Here is a 16,509-nt window from a genome sequence, read left to right as displayed (position 1 = left end):
TAGAAAAACAAAGCCAATCAGATCTGATCATTGGGAATTTATATTCAAAGTAAGAAAAGCATTTGCCAAATGGAATTAGCAAAGAGAATGGTGTGTTAAAATGATTTACATTATTTCTAAAATGTGATTTAAAAAAAAAAAAAGATTGTATTTATTCATGAGAGACAGAGAGAGGGGCAGACACAGGCAGAGGGAGAAGCAGGCTCCATGCAGGCAGCATGATGCGGGACTCAATCCTGGGAGACCAAAGGCAGATGCTCAACCACTGCGCCACCCAGGCGTCCCCAAAATATGGAACGCTCACAAATTTGCATGTCTTCCTTGCACAGGGGCCATGCTAATCTTCTTTGTATCGTTCCAATTTTAGTATATGTGTGCTGAAGCAAGCACTAAAAAACATTTTTACCTCTGAATTAAAGCTACATTTTATCAAGCAAGGGGCAAATTTGCATCAGAATCACCTAAAAGTCTTGATAAAAGACATTTACTGGGCCCCATCCTCAGTTTCTGATTCAGGATTGTTTTCAGTGGGGCCTGTAAATTTGCATTTCCAAGTTCCTGGCAAGACCACACTTTTGATGTATTTCTTCTTGATAGTATTTTCAGTCAGGTGTGTGAAAAACTCTTGATGCAGGTAAGACTGAGAAAGCTCCAAGCATCAAAGCATCTTGGAGTCAATGAAATACTTTGTGAAATTACTTGATCATATCTATTCAGTAATACTTTATTTATAATTAAATGTGAATAACAGAGGCATGTGATCACACCACATAGCTTTCCTCTTCTTTACTATAGTCTGGATTTATCTTTCTTTTATGACCTATTTCAACAACTTTGTATGCTTTCATATTATTCCCCATATTCATTTAATCTCTACATATAGTAATATATGTATAAAGATGTATCGTTTCCTTATAAAAACTGGGATAATAATATAAACACTTTTCAGTATCTTTCTTTTGTGTCAGCAATATCTTATGAAAATTTTTTTAAAGATTTTATTTATTCATGAGAGACAGAGACAGAGAGGCAGAGACATAATAGGCAGAGGGAGAAGCAGTCTCCATGCAATGAGCCTGATACAGGACTTGATCCAGGCATTCTAGGATCATGCCCTGAGCTGAAGGCAGATACCCAACCGCTCAGCCACCAGGCATCCCAATCTTATTAAAATCTATCCAAGCTACCTAGTATAATCAAAGTCAGAGTCAATTATATGATGGACCATTATTTATCTATCCCCTTATTCTTTTGGTCCTGATATGCTTTGTTAGTGCTATAGTAATGATTCCAAGATCTCAGCAGCTTACCCTCCCGAAAAAGTTCCTTCTTTGGTCATACTCCATGTCTAAATGAGGAAGGCAGGGGAGTTCTGCTCATTAGTTACTCAGTTACTAGGCTGATGAAGCTCTAGACTGATAAAGGTTTCAATGGCTACCACAGAGAGGGACGAGAACCCGGTGAGCAGCAGAGACTTAAAACTTCTACCCAAAAGTGGCACATCACTTCACTCGCACTGCACTGGCCTAAACCAGTTAGGTGACAATCCGAATTTCAAAAGGAACAAAGAAGTTCACTCTTACCATATTTCCAGAATAAGACAAATATTCTTTTAGCAGTTTTAGTGACTATCACACTACTAATAGGCATTCACTTTTGTTTCCAATTTTTTGCAACTGTGAGCATGTAACATGTTTTTCTGTTTTTATTTCTTTATATACTGGTAGTTTTATTTCTCTGGAATTTATTCCCAGGGACTGCTGGATCAAGATAATATGTATTTTTAATTTTTATAGATACCAGCTTATTTCCTAAAGGCATGTAAGAATTTACATTTCCTCCAGCAGTTTATTAAAATACAATTTTTTTTTCTGCATCCCCAACAGCAATAGGTATCATAGCTCTCTTTAATTTTGTAAGTCTTGTGCATATAAAGCTGTTTTCTTTTTTACGAATTTATTTATTTATTCATGAGAGACACACAGAGAGAGAGAGGAGACATAGGCAGAGGGAGAAGCAGGCTCCATGCAGGGAGCCCATTGTGGGACTCGATCTGGGATCACATCCTGAGCCGAAGGCAGATGCTCAACCACTGAGCCACCCAGGCATCCCAAGCTGTTTTCATTATTACTTTGATTTGTACTTCCCTAATCTGTACTTTAAATTTGAGGGGTTTTTTTTTTTTTTTTTTTTTTTTGGGATGGCCTTGCCTATCATTTGTCCACTTTTCCATTAGAGTAGTAGTAATCTTTTTCTTTCTCTGTTAATACTTAAGCCTTTTGCATATTACATTGTCATTATATGTGTATCTTTTCATAATTATTGTCTATATACTTGGTATTTTTCATTAACAAAATTTTTATTTTTATGCATCTTGTGAGTTTTCAATCTTGGATAACAATTCCCATCTTGACAAATGATAATACATAATTATATGTTTCTCACAAGATTTTTTAAAAAAACTAATAAAACTATGGGATTTATCTATGCATAATACAAGAGAAACATGTTATATTCTTGAGAATTTTATTTGTGCCAGCACCATTTACTAAAATCATTTATTAAAAATCCTTTTCATAGTAGAACAAATAGCTTGTCATGTTAAATTATAGTATTACTAAATATTTATTTCTTTAATTGGCCGACTCATTACTTCACTATACCTAATAATGCTAAGACTTAGTCAAAGCTATAACTAAAGGAAGTTTATAGACTTAAACACCTTTATTAAGTCCAAAAAAGAAAAAGAAAGGAAATAAAAGCTCACATTTAAGACAGGAACAGGAACTATCTGGCTTAGTCAGAATAGCATGAGACTTTTGATCCCAGGGTTGTGAATTTTTTTTTTTAAAGATTTTATTCATTCATTCATTCATTCATTCATTCATTCAAGACACACACAGAGAGAGAGAGGCAGAGACACAGGCAGAGGGAGAAAGAAGCAGGCTTCATGTAGGAAGCCAGACATGGGACTCGATCCCGGGTCTCCAGGATCACCACCTGGACTGAAGGCGGTGCTAAACCGCTGAGCCACCCGGGCTGCCCCAGGGTTGTGAATTTGAGCCCCATGTTGGGTGTGGAGATTACTTAAAAAATAAAATCTTAAAAAAAATTAGGAACAGAATACTTTTTTCCCCAAAAAATTAGAAGAGGAAATTAAGAAAGATAAAAATTAATGAACTAGAACTCCCTCCATACTGCCATTTCCTGTCACAAAAAACATCACAAATGGTTTTTTAAAAGATAAACTCTTGAGTCTGATCAAGGAATAAATAATGAGATATCTGATACAATAAAATGAGAATAAGAGAAATGAAATGGAGAATAAATAATGAAGATTATTATCTCCTTTATATAAATGAGAGTTTTTCATAAGTTTTTATACATAAATCTCTTTAAATGTATGAATTCGTGCTCGCTTCGGCAGCACATATACTAAAATTGGAACGATACAGAGAAGATTAGTATGGCCACTGCGCAAGGATGACACGCAAATTCATAAAGCGTTCCATATTTAAAAATAAATAAATGTATGAATTCATTCTTCACAATGACCATATGAGGTACATACGTCATTACTCCCAATTTACAGAGGAACAAATTAAAGGAGAAAGGAGAGATATCACAGATACAGAAGGGCTTTAAAAAGAAGCACATGGGGGAGTGCCAAAGTGGCTCGGTTGAACATCTGATTCTTTTTCTTTCCTCTTTCTTTCTCTTTTTCTTTCTTTCTTTCTTTCTTTCTTTCTTTCTTTCTTTCTTTCTTTCTTTCTTTCTTTTCTCTTTCTTTCTTTCTTTCTTTCTTTCTTTCTTTCTTTCTTTCTTTCTTTCTTTCTCTTTCTTTCTTTCTTTTCTCTTTCTTTCTTTCTTTCTTTCTTTCTTTCTTTCTTTCTTTCTTTCTTTCTTTCTTTCTTTCTTTTTTCTTTCATCTTTCATATTTTTTTAAATTGGAGTTCAATTTGCCAACATATAGCATAACACCCAGTGCTCATCCCACCAAGTGCCCCCCTCAGTGCTCATCACCCAGTACCCAGTTACTTCCACCCCCTGCCCACCTCCCTTTCCACCACCCCTTGTTCGTTTCCCAGAGTTAGGAGTCTCTCATGTTCTGTCTCCCTTTCTGGTATTTCCCACTCATTTTTTCTCCTTTCCCCTTTATTCCCTTTCACTATTTTTTATATTCCCCAATTGAATGAGACCATATAATGTTTGTCCTTCTCTGACTGACTTATTTCACTCAGCATAATACCCTCCAGTTCCATCCACGTCGAGGCAAATGGTGGGTATTTGTCGTTTCTAATGGCTGAGGAATATTCCATTGTATACATAAACCGCATCTTCTTTATCCATTCATCTTTTGAACATCCAATTCTTGATCTCAGCTCAGGTCTTATTTGTAGAGCTGTAGGTTCAAGCTCCATGCTGGGCTCCATGCTGGGTGTGGAGCCTACTTAAAAAGACAGAGGGAGAGAAAAAGACATTAGGGGCACCTGGCTGGCTTAGTCAGTAGAGCATGCAACTCTTGATCTCGAGGTAGTGAGTTCAAGCTCCACATTTGGGTGTAGAGATTACTTAAAAATAAATTCTTAAAAAAAAAAAAGTATACAAGGCCTGTCTCTTTTTGCTCACCACTATGTCCCCAGCACCAAGCAGTATGTTGTACATAATAGGAGGCTAAGTAAGTAATTAATGGAATAAGTTATGTAGAAAGCAAACTTACAAGGGTTCTACATACTCTTAATGTTCCTTTCTTCCTTTTTGATTTCTTACTCTGGCCTACTTTTTTTTTAAAGATTTATTTATTTATTTATTCATGAGAGACAGAGAGAGAGAGATTGAGAGAGAGAGAGAGAGAGAGAGGCAGAGACACATTCAGAGGGAGAAGCAGGCTGCAGTCAGGGAGCCCGACATGGGACTTGATCCTGGGTCTCCAGGATCAGGCCCTGGGCTGAAGGCAGCGCTAAACCGCTGAGCCACCCGGGCTGCCCTATTCTGGCCTACTTTAAACAAATAGAGACATATAACATGACCAGAAATATGAAAGCCTGGAGGAAATAAGTGTATTCTTAGTTAAAAATATCAGAACTGATTCAAGAAGTAAGACAATGCAGAGCACCTGGATGGTTAAGTCAGTTAAGTGTCCAACTCTTGATTTTGGCTCAGGTCATGATCTCAGAGTCATGAGGCTGAGCCCTACATTGAACTCTGAGATACGCAGGGGACTGTGGAGCCTGCTTAAGATTCTCTCCCTCCCTCTTCCTCTGCCCCTACACTCCTCACCCCTCACTTATGTTCTCTCTCTAAAAAAAAAAAAAAAAAAAAAGTAGACAACTTGATTATACTATGTACGCTGAAAAGAAAAGACAAGGGGTTACTGAGCTACCACTGAATATGAACAAAGACCTTATCAATTCTTGTATTTGAATTTTTAAACATTTAAATCAGATTATTTTAAAAATTCAAGGCCATAGAAATGTTTGAAAAACTCTCAATTCATTTATGAGACCAATACACCTTTAATAAAAAGCTCTAGTAAAGATGGTGTCAAAAAAGGAAAACTAAGAAATTATGTAATTTATGATTCACAATTGACAAAATCTAAATAAAACATTGGCAATTAGAATCCAGTAATAAGCAAACAAGTGATAACTAAGTTTAAGGATGTTCAATATCAGGAAGTATATCACTTGTTATGTCAAAGATTAAAGAAGGGCATTTATATGATCATATAAAAATTTAATTGTCCATAACAATCTTTGAGATTAGAGAAATGTGTTATAACATAGAGTATAGTATCATAGTAACAAAATATATTAAATGGTGAAATACAACCAGTACATCAAGAACTAGACAGGTTCTCATGCTACTCAACATTGCTTTTGCATTATTAGCAGATGTAGTGAGACAAGAAAATGCAATAACTGCTATAAAACTTTGGAAAATAAGAGAAATGATAAATGTTTTTTATTGAGTAGGTGATTATGCAAGTAGAAAACTTAGGAAACTAAAAAATCTGTTACATTGCTTTGATAAATACACAATGAAAATCTAGAAAAGAAATTGGGGGAAAATCACTCATGGTGATGACCAAGACCTAGTATAAATATATTTGCATATTTATTAATAATGTGGAGATAACCAGGCCAAGTTAATTTAAGCATATTAAAAAAATATCTAAGGTCATTTCTGGATACAGTTGAAACTTGTAATTTTGCTTTTGAATATTTAAAAACAAATGTAGATAAGTGTATTAGTTATTGCCAATTTGATCATATTTTATCATATAGTATAAGTATAAAATACTTAGGAATTAATTTTACAAAAAACATATACCTTGAATGAGAAAACTATACAATTTCATTGATAGCCATAAGTAAGACCTGCAGGAATGGATGTTATTAGATGCTATGGCATTATACTGTAAAAACCTCAATTCCTTTCTAATATTATATAAGTATAATTCAATTTTATATAATACCAGTCATGCTGGGACGTCTTGGTGGCTCAGTGGTTGAGCATCTGCCTTCGGTTCAGGTCATGATCTCAGGGTCCTGGGACGTAGCCCCACATGGGGTTCTCTGCTCTGCCAGGAGCCTGCTTCTCCCTCTCCCACTGCCTGCTGTTCCTCCTGCTTGTGCTCTCTCTGTGTGTCAAATAAATAAATAAAATCTTTATTAAAGAAAAAAGATGCTCCTTAAAAAGTATACTACATTAATATTATCCACAGTTTGAATAACGCTAAGGTTTTAATCTTATATGCTCCAAAGATTTAAATACACAAGTAAAATTTTATCTACTAATAATTTGAATATATTTTTATATACACTTAATAAATTATGAAAGCTATTTTTGGGGGGCACTTGGCTTGCTCAATGAGAAGAACATGGCACTGTTGATCTCAGGGTCATGAGTTTGAGCTCCATGCTGGGTGTAGAGATTACTTAAATAAACTTTAAAAGAAATTTATTTATTTATTTATTTATTTATTTATTTATTTATTTATTTATTTATTTATTTATTTATTTATTTATGATAGTCACACAGAGAGAGAGAGAGAGAGAGGCAGAGACACAGGCAGAGGGAGAAGCAGGCTCCATGCACCAGGAGCCGGACGTGGGATTCGATCCCGGGTCTCCAGGATCGCACCCTGGGCCAAAGGCAGGTGCTAAACCGCTGCGCCACCCAGGGATCCCTAAAAGAACTGTTTTTAATTCCTAATTTTTTTGGTTTAAAATGTTATTAGAATACTAAAAAAAATAAATAAAACATAAAAAAGATAATACTAAGTTTGGGGGGATATATGTTGAGGCAGATTGTTTTCTAATTGTTTTTTTGTAATATTATTGGCATGATCAAATTGGCAATAACTAATACACTTATCTACATTTGTTTTTAAATATTCAAAAGCAAAATTACAAGTTTCAACTGTATCCAGAAATGACCTTAGATATTTTTTTTAATATGCTTAAATTAACTTTCCTGGTTATCTCCACCTTATTAATAAATATGCAAATATATTTAATCTCAGGAATACCTATTATTTCTTTGGAAAGACACATGTTTTCTCACAGCAATTTTTTATTTTATTTATTTTCTTATGTTTTTTAAAGATTTTATTTATTTATTGATGAGAGACATGGAGAGACGGGTAGAGACATAGGCAGAGGAAGAAGCAGGCTTCCTGTGGGGAGCGCTTTTCGGGACTTGATCCCAGGACCCTGGAATCACCATTTTTCAGCCTGAGTCAAAGGCAGATGCTCAACCACTGAGCCACCCAGGGGTCCCTCACAGCAGTTTTTTTTTTTTTAAAGATTTATTTATTCATTCAGAGAGAGCGAAGAGAGAGGCAGAGACACAGGTGGAGGGAGAAGCAGGCTCCGTGCAGGAAGCCCGATGTGGGTCTCGATCCTCGGTCTCCAGGAACACACCTCAGGCTGCAGGCGGCGCCAAACCGCTGCGCCACCGGGGCTGCCCTCTCACAGCAGTTTTTTAAAGTAAGCCTTACCCGCAACATGGGGTTTGAACACATGACCCCAAGATCAAGAATCACATGGCTCTTGATCCAGCCAAGTGTTTCATGTCACATCAATTTTTAACAAGACTTTTTTTTTTTTTTAAGATTTTATTTATTTATTCATGAGAGACAGAGAGAGAGACAGACAGACAGACAGACATAGGCAGAGGGAGAAGCAGGCTCCCTGCAGGGAGCCTGATGTGGCAGGGAGCCTGATGTGGGTCTCGATCCTGGGACTCCAGGATTACACCCTGTGTGGAAGGCAGATGCTCAACCACTGAGCCACCCAGGTGTCCCAATAAAAGACTTTTCTATTCTAGAATCAAGTCATTTATGACTTTTCTAAGAGAAAATAACTAAAAATTCAGAAATCTAAAAAAATGCCAAAAATTTTAAAGTTTTTATATAGAAGTTTCTATTTGAAGTATATCATACAGAAAAATTATACAGATCATGAATGAATGTATAGCTCAATGAATATATAGCTAAGGGAACTCACCTGTGTAATTATCACCGAAGTAAGAAATAGAACATCATAAGCATCTCAGAAGCCTGCGATGTACCTCTTAATCTTCCAACCCTTTTTTTTTTAATATTGTATTTATTTATTTATTCATGAGAGACACAGAGAGAGAGGCAGAGACAGAGGCAGAGGGAGAAGTAGGCTCCCCAGGGAACCTGATAGGGGACTCGATCCCAGCAAACTGGGATCAGGACCTGAGCCAAAGGCAGATGCTCAACCGCTGAGCCACCCCAGGCACCTCTCCAACTCTTTTTAATGCATCATTTTGAATAATTAATAAACTCAATAAATTAGATTATTTAGATTATTAGATTTTTGTTCAGCAAACATTTATTACCTACACATTCATGGTAAGACTATCTATCCTGCCCCATTGACGCTGGGGTTGGTCATCTGACTTTCTCTGGTCAATAGAATATGGGCAGAAGTAGCAGTGTGCCAATTCTGGGCTTAGACTTTAAGAGACACAGTATGTTTCTGACCTCGGACCCAAGAAGAGTATACCCCAGGTAGCCACTGGACCTTCATCTTGAACCCCAGAATGAGACACTAGAACAGAGTTGAATTTACTAGCAGCCTAAATTAGAGTTGTCCTAGGAGAACTATACACTTGCTCAGGAGAAAAATGAATGAATTAGTTATATACCATTGAGATTTGGTTAGCTACACAGCATAGGCTGACTAATATAATAATCATTTGGTCAATCTCAATAAAGCCTATGTGAATGAACTCAGGTTATTACTCTGTGAATACATTTAATGCTTCGTTGTCTTCAAACTTCTGTTTATTGTTAACAGTAGGATAATATTTAACTCTGACATATTAGCCACTTCCTGGTCAGTGATTACTTGATACTTCCTTGATCTATTTCAAGAAACTACTATTTTTAAAGCAAGAAAACAGCCACTACCAGTGTTTTCATTTATTTAAAATTTTGTTCAGAAGTCTGTTGTGTATCACTGATTTGTTTAAATAGTACTCCCCACACCATATCTTTTTAAAAAAATATTATATACATAGTAATTTTTATATTCTATAATACCAACTTTGAATATCTCATTCATAACCTTCAGAGAAGATACAATTTATTTTCATTTTTATATTTTTTATAAGATAGCAACATCACAATTGCTTAACATATAAAATTGAAGGATAACTGGTGAAAATAAAAATGGTAAGTATTATGAAATGCACTTTTAAAAAAATGAGATGAAATATATGCAGATTCTTTATGAATACTGAATCATCTGTGGAATAGTGATTTAAATATAAATTACATGTTCCCATGGAAAATTATTTTTATTTTTTTTCCCATGGAAAATTAAAGCCTATTTTCTCCAATGACAAAGTTCTAAAATGTCCTAAAAAACTCATTTCTGAAAATAAACCTGCCAGAGCTCAAGTTCATTCAGCCCAACTCCATTCCACAAATATTTACTGAGTCCATGCCTTTTGTGCCCCAGCTGATTCTGGGTGTCCAAAGACAGGTAAGATTTCAGTGGGCTCCCAGACATGTAAATAAAAAAGTCATTATACTATGAAGTGTACTAACATAAAGATCTACACAAAATATTTCACTGGGCATTAAATCCAATCTGAGGGTTGAATCATTAATGATACTATCTGAATGAGAATCAACCAATTGATCACAGACAATGATTAACTTCTAACCAATTAGGGATTTATAAAAATATAATTTTGCAGCTCTTACACACCACTAATTTTCTGGTGTATTTTCTGAACTATTTATGTAGGCTGTGGAGAATGGAACTTTCTGAATTATGACACTGAATTCTTTATGCAGATCATCTATTTATGATATATATCTTTATGGTTTTCTGTCTTAAAATTTAATTCAGCCTTGTTTTTCTACTTTTGCAAAGCTTCTTTAAATTGTACATTTGGGATCCCTGGGTGGCACAGCGGTTTGGCGCCTGCCTTTGGCCCAGGGCGCGATCCTGGAGACCCAGGATCGAATCCTACATCGGGCTCCCGGTGCATGGAGCCTGCTTCTCCCTCTGCCTATGTCTCTGCCTCTCTCTCTCTCTGTGACTATCATTAAAAAAAAATAATAATAAAAAAAAAATAAATTGTACATTTGAGGGACTCCTGGGTGGCTCAGTGGTTGAGTACCAACCTGCTTTCGGCTTAGGTTGTGATCCCGGGGTGCTGGGCTGGAGTCCCATATCGGGCTCCCCATGTGGAGCTTGCTTCTCCCTCTGTCTATGTCTGTTTCTCTCTTTGTGTCTCTCATGAATAAATAAATAAATAAAATTAAAAAAAATTGTACATTTGATTTTTAAAACTAAATATCCATAAATTCAAGTGTAATCATTTACTTATAATATGCAAGAAAAATAGATATTCAATTACTTTTCTCATTATATTCCTAAACTATGGTAGGAAGACTTCTGTAGACTAGGAAAACTTCCTAGAAGTTATATATTTTATATAAATTTCTATGACTTTTTTAATATTCAGATTTCATCAAAACAATATAAAAAGAAATTCAATAATTGACTTCTTGTATTAACTAGTTTAAAACAAAGCTAACTTCAAATAAGTTTTAGCATTAATTTAAGGATTTTTCTTTCTTGCTCAAATATATTTACAAGATATATATATATTTATAAACTTTTCTAGCATGTAGCAAGATTAGTGTTTGTAAAAACCTCTTTTTAGCTTGCTTTATTTAGTCTTTTCCCTGAGCAGGAGGTATTATTATCATTGTTATTTTATTGATGAGTAAATTGAGTCTCCATGAGATTAAATGACTTATACAGGTCATGGGTCTGGAGAGCCAGGCCTGGAACCTGTTTCCTTCTCACATATTCACTTCATTTATATAAGTTTTAACATAATTCTGCACTTCCAGAATGCCTTCACTCATTTGCTTTCTCTTAATTTCTATAATTGGGTTAGATTACATCTGACCCATATAGGTCCGAAAAAAATAAATGACTCTTCTCTGTCCCTTTTCAAATTACTGCACTTGAGTTGAAGATGACTGAGTATGGCATATTAGATGGAAGGTTTTTTTTTTTTTTTTTTTTTTTTTTAAGATTTATTTACTTGAGAGACAGAGAGCAGGAACTTGCACAAACAGATGGAGGGGCCGAGGCAGAGGGAGAGAGAGAACCCCAGCAGACTCTCCACTGAGTGTGGAGCCTAAAGTAGGGCTGAAATCATGAAGAAATGAAGAGTTGGGCACTCAACCGAGTCGCTCAGGCACCTCAGATTTTTAAGATTTTATTTTATAAGATTTATTTATTTATTCATGAGACACAGAGAGAGAGAGGCAGAGACACAGGCAGAAGGAAAAGCAGGCTCGATGCAGGGAGCCTGATGTGGTACTTGATCCCAGATCCCAGGATCACGCCCTGAGCCGAAGGCAGTTGCTCAACCACTGAGCAACCCGGGCGTCCCAAGATTTTATTTTAAAGTAATTTCTGCACCCGATGTGGGGCCCCAACATGGGGTTCTAACATAAAAGCCTGATATCAAAGTTTGACTGAGCCAGCCAGGTGCCCTTGGAAGACTGTTTTTAAGACATTTGACAGTTAAGTGTTTGAGGTGATGATTTTTGGCCACGCTTGTGCTTTCGTTTCAGTTTTAATTATAACGCCGTTAAAACAATTCAGGAAAAACAACTGGGAGTTTAAATAAGGGAAACCATAGTTGCAAAAATTTCCAGGAGATAGAATGATAAAAAAAAAAAATGTATGGTGATCTGGTTAAGAAAAAATTTTAAAGTATCTTTTGAGCCACCTGGGTGGCTCAGTCAGTTAAGTGTCTGACTCTTGATCTCAGGGTCATGAGTTCAAACCCTGTGTTGGGCTCCACAAAAAGAAATCGAAGTGTCTATTGATAAATGACATTTCAGCTTTAATTTTAGTCTTTCTTACTGAAAACATATGTAAGATGTATTGGGCTACTTTCTAGAGTAAGTTCAGTAATATGTTTAAAACATCATTCAAACTTTTTAACAAAATTATTTATTATTTTACAGTAATCATCAAACATTAGTTTTTTATGATAAAGTAAGGAAGATAAAAATGTTGATGATGTATGAGGATGGGCTAAGATATATCCTAAGGAAAAATTCCCAAAACTATCTCTTTAGGGATCTGCTTCTTTCCTGTAACTTAGTTCCCTATACATTCCAGATGATTACTATTCATACAAAACTCTTAACTGAGGCAATGATAAAAATTTCTTCTAGAAGTGATAGTATTGCAAATATCTCACTCATTAAATAAGCACTTGAGCACCTATTTATTACTTTTTTATAAGATAGGGATAATGATAGAACTTTTCTAGATTAATTGGGGTTCTTGGTTGAAAGCAACAACAAAAAACTCTGGCTAACTTATCTAGAAGAAGAATGTAGTGGACAAGTACTATGTAGCTCACACAATCACTGGGAATGATGGAGAACTGGTGTGTAAAATGTGCAAGGCCATCTATTCATGATGTCACTGTTAGCACTGTCATGACCAGATCTGGGTTGCCACATTTATCTATACAACTGTGAATTATCTCTATCTCTGCATATTTGCATCACCCTATCCAGATTCCAAGTTGCAGGTGAGAACATCCATTTGTGTTAACTGAGGTCCCATGCCATGATTATGCCCTAGTGGGGAGAGAGACTTTGACCAAACCCAGTTTGCGAAGTGTGAGGTAGGCCCTGTTCCCATCAAGACTCAAAATTAATAATTCTCCACAAATAGGATGGGAATTCAGAAGCTAGGCAAGCTAAAAGCAAATCCTCATTGTATTACCTCATAGGCCTCTGAGAATGTATTGGGATGATTTATGTAAAGTGCGTGCTATAGTATTAGCACACAACATTAATACATTTCAGCAGTTGTTATAATTCAGTGAGGCAGACACTGTGCTCATCTCTAGGAATGAGAAAAAAATAATGGTAAAATTTCTAATTAAAAAGCTCAGTATCGGGATGCCTGGGTGGCTCAGTGGTAGAGTGTTTGCCTTTGGCTCAGGGTGTGATCCCAGGATCTGGGATCAAGTCCTGCATTGGGCTTCCTGCATGGAGCCTGCTTTTCTCTCTCTCTCTCTCTCTCTCTCTCTCTCTCAGTGTCTCTCATGAATAAATAAAATCTTGAAAAAAATAAAAACAAATTAAAAAGCTCAGTATTTTGGAGAGCTGTTACAGAGGGAAACAAATATAAAAATGTAATGTTGATACCACTTAATAAGTGCTACAATATAGGTATGAAGTGGGTGCTCCGGAAAACAAAGAAATGAAAAATTCTGCAAGAGTTAGGACAGAGGAAATAACAGACTGAGTTTTGAGGACAGAGGAGCATTAAAAAGGATTGGGTAAGTTCAGGATTGTGAAGGATTCTGTAATCATATAAATGAGTTTTTCACTGATCTGAAAGTCATCAGGATTTGGTAGAGGAGATGACACAATCAGATTTAGGGGAGGGGTAACTCTAGGAGTGGAGAGAGAATGGACTAGAATGAGCAGAGGCAACATCAAGAGTTCAGATGATGTGTTCAGTTGGTGGATATATAAAATATTAATGGTGAAATAAGTGTTGGAAGAGATACGTGCAATGAGTGCTATGAGAGAGATGAAAAAGACCACCAAATTGCACCTAAGTGTTAGATAAGAGGATTAAAGAAAACTTCTTCCTTTTTAAAAGTTTTTAAAATTTATTTAAGTAATCTAAGGCCACAAGGTGGGGCTTGAACTCAGGACCCTGAGATAAGAACTGCATGCTCTTCTGACTGAATCAGCCAGGGGCCCCAGGAAAACTTAGAGGGGACAAACAGTTTTTGTTCTGAAGGATTCATTGGATTTAGCTTGGCAACACTCCAATGTCATAAAGAGCATAATTGTTTTTTTCTGGAGACACCAGTACTTCAAAATGGCTTGTGTAAAGTACAAGAAATGGAGACAGGCTGTTGGTGGAAATGAGACTGGATAGGAAAGAAGGGCTAAGACAGTGATCCAAAATGCAAATGATTCCAAAGGCAAGCAGGTAACTGAATAAGCCTGGTTTAGGACAGCTTTTGGGGGTTTAAGACAGTGATGAACTGAGGAACAATGAAAAGGTATTAAAATTCAATTAAGAAAAAAAACAAGAGAAATCCCCACTGTGCTTCTTAAACAAAAACAATGGAAGGCTCACATAACACATCTTAACTAATTTGGATTTTATACTAAAGGTGGAGTGTCACTATAGGAGTTTAAAAACAGGATTACATAGACTTTTGTAAAATATAAACCTGGTGGCATTGTAGAGAAGATTATAAGGGGACAGGATTGCAGCCTGGTGAAAAGTTTAGCTGGCTAAAGTAGTATGCAAGATCTGAAATAATGGTGGCTTGAAATAAGATAATGGTAGTGGTTCTAAAGAAGAACTGGATACATTCAAGAGATACGGAACTTGAAGCAAAGGGACTCAGTAATGGAAGTGGGAGTAAAGGAGAACAAGAGAAAAAAAAATCACAAGTTATTACTCACGTAGCTTCTAAATCTTAAGTCCAAAAGGAACTCAAAGCTGTAAACAGATATTACTCTCTTCTTATTCTTGTTTTTCTTTTTTCCAATTTGTTTGAAATGTAGTTTTATACATTTAAGACCTACCTCCTGGCAATCAGAAATTAAATTTCTGAGATTGCTGTAAATTATTTCCTTTCTTGGTTCCTCTTCCTCTTTCTTACTTCCCTACTTCATTATTAGTAGTTTCTATCTCACCGTAATATCTCACCGTAACTTATCTTTTCCACCAAAAGAACTGTGGAAGAACTGAGTATCTGAAATTTGTCTCTTATCAGAATCTTGTAGATTTCCTGAAGTTTCCTACTTGCCACTCAGAAATGTTGAGGAAAAAAAAATGTAATTATCTTGTGTAGGTCCTCTTAACTTTTTTCAACGGAGACATTTAGTATTACAATTAATCATTACCATTTCATTTCGTTGTAAAGGCGACGTATGTTTTCATCATATAATTCAATTTTGCATAGCCACTTCATATTTAATTTTCAAAGAGGATTTACAGGTATGTCACTTATAAAGACAGTAAAAGAGAAGACCGGGTTCTAGTCAGTAAATGGGGATTCGGGGGCCGGAGGAATACAAAATTTCCATCTCAGACCCTCTGCCACCCAAAGCAGAGAGCAAGACTGCTCCTGTCGCGGCGCAGCCCAGCTCAGCGCAGCCCAGCTCAGCCCAGCGTAGGCCAGCGCCTCCCAGCCCAGCTCAGCCCAGCCCAGCGCAGCCCAGCGTAGCCCAGCCCAGCGCAGCCCAGAGCAGCCCAGCTCAGCGCAGCGCAGCCCAGCATAGCCCAGCCCAGCGCCTCCCAGCTCAGTGCAGCCCAGCTCAGCCCACACCAGCGCAGCCCAGCGTAGCCCAGCTCAGCCCACCCCAGCCCACCCCAGCCCAGCGTAGCCCAGCCCAGCGCAGCCCAGCGCCTCGCAGCCCAGCTCAGCCCAGCGCGGCTCAGCGCCCAGCACAGCCCAGCACAGCCCAGCGCCCAGCACACCCCAGCGCATCCCAGTACAGCCCAGCGCAGCCCAGCGCCTCGCAGCCCAGCTCAGCCCAGCGCAGCTCAGCGCCCAGCACAGCCCGGCCCAGCTCAGCCCAGCTCAGCCCACCCCAGCCCAGCGTAGCTCAGCCCAGCGCAGCCCAGCCCAGCCCAGCGCAGCCCAAGCCGACCCGGACCGGAGCCTAGTTAGCAGCGGTTCTTCCCTCCGCAACAACGCCCTCGGGTAAAGCGCGTGGTCCTGGCCCCGTCTGAACACCTTTCTCCCTCCGTGAACTGGTTCTTGCTGTTGCCGGACTCCACGGTCTCCGCACCCGGGCTGGAGACAACCGCGGCGAGGAAGGCCGTGCCGCAGGGGGAGGAACGAGGCTGCCGGCCGGGCCCGCCGCGGCCCCTTCCCGCGCTCCAGCGCGCCCACCTCCGCCGAGGAGGCTGCGCGCCGCGGGGCGGG

At 37.8% G+C, this 16,509-nt stretch overlaps 1 long non-coding RNA gene and 2 other non-coding genes across 4 annotated transcripts; 1 reads left to right on the top strand and 2 right to left on the bottom strand.

Moving 5' to 3' along the window:
- Nucleotides 1–285: 285 nt before the first annotated feature.
- On the bottom strand, nucleotides 286–388 carry LOC144317976 (U6 spliceosomal RNA). Its single transcript, XR_013383839.1, has one exon. It is a non-coding gene; the product is annotated as a U6 spliceosomal RNA (small nuclear RNA).
- Nucleotides 389–3,411: 3,023 nt separating this feature from the next.
- On the top strand, nucleotides 3,412–3,518 carry LOC144317969 (U6 spliceosomal RNA). The gene has a single exon (XR_013383832.1). It is a non-coding gene; the product is annotated as a U6 spliceosomal RNA (small nuclear RNA).
- Nucleotides 3,519–3,901: 383 nt separating this feature from the next.
- Nucleotides 3,902–16,506, bottom strand: LOC144317243 (uncharacterized). 2 transcript variants are annotated; one of them, XR_013383188.1, is made up of 5 exons: nucleotides 16,318–16,506; nucleotides 15,482–15,583; nucleotides 10,676–10,785; nucleotides 6,479–6,643; nucleotides 3,902–4,450 (listed from the first exon to the last, which is right to left on the bottom strand). It is a non-coding gene; the product is annotated as an uncharacterized LOC144317243 (long non-coding RNA). The 2 variants fall into 2 exon arrangements; XR_013383187.1 differs by lacking the exon at nucleotides 10,676–10,785 and having other exon boundaries at nucleotides 3,904–4,450.
- Nucleotides 16,507–16,509: the final 3 nt, after the last annotated feature.

The sequence above is a fragment of the Canis aureus genome, chromosome 7 (genome assembly GCF_053574225.1).
Source record: "Canis aureus isolate CA01 chromosome 7, VMU_Caureus_v.1.0, whole genome shotgun sequence".
Lineage (NCBI taxonomy): Eukaryota > Metazoa > Chordata > Mammalia > Carnivora > Canidae > Canis > Canis aureus.
This window is presented reverse-complemented; position numbering and strand designations above follow the sequence as displayed.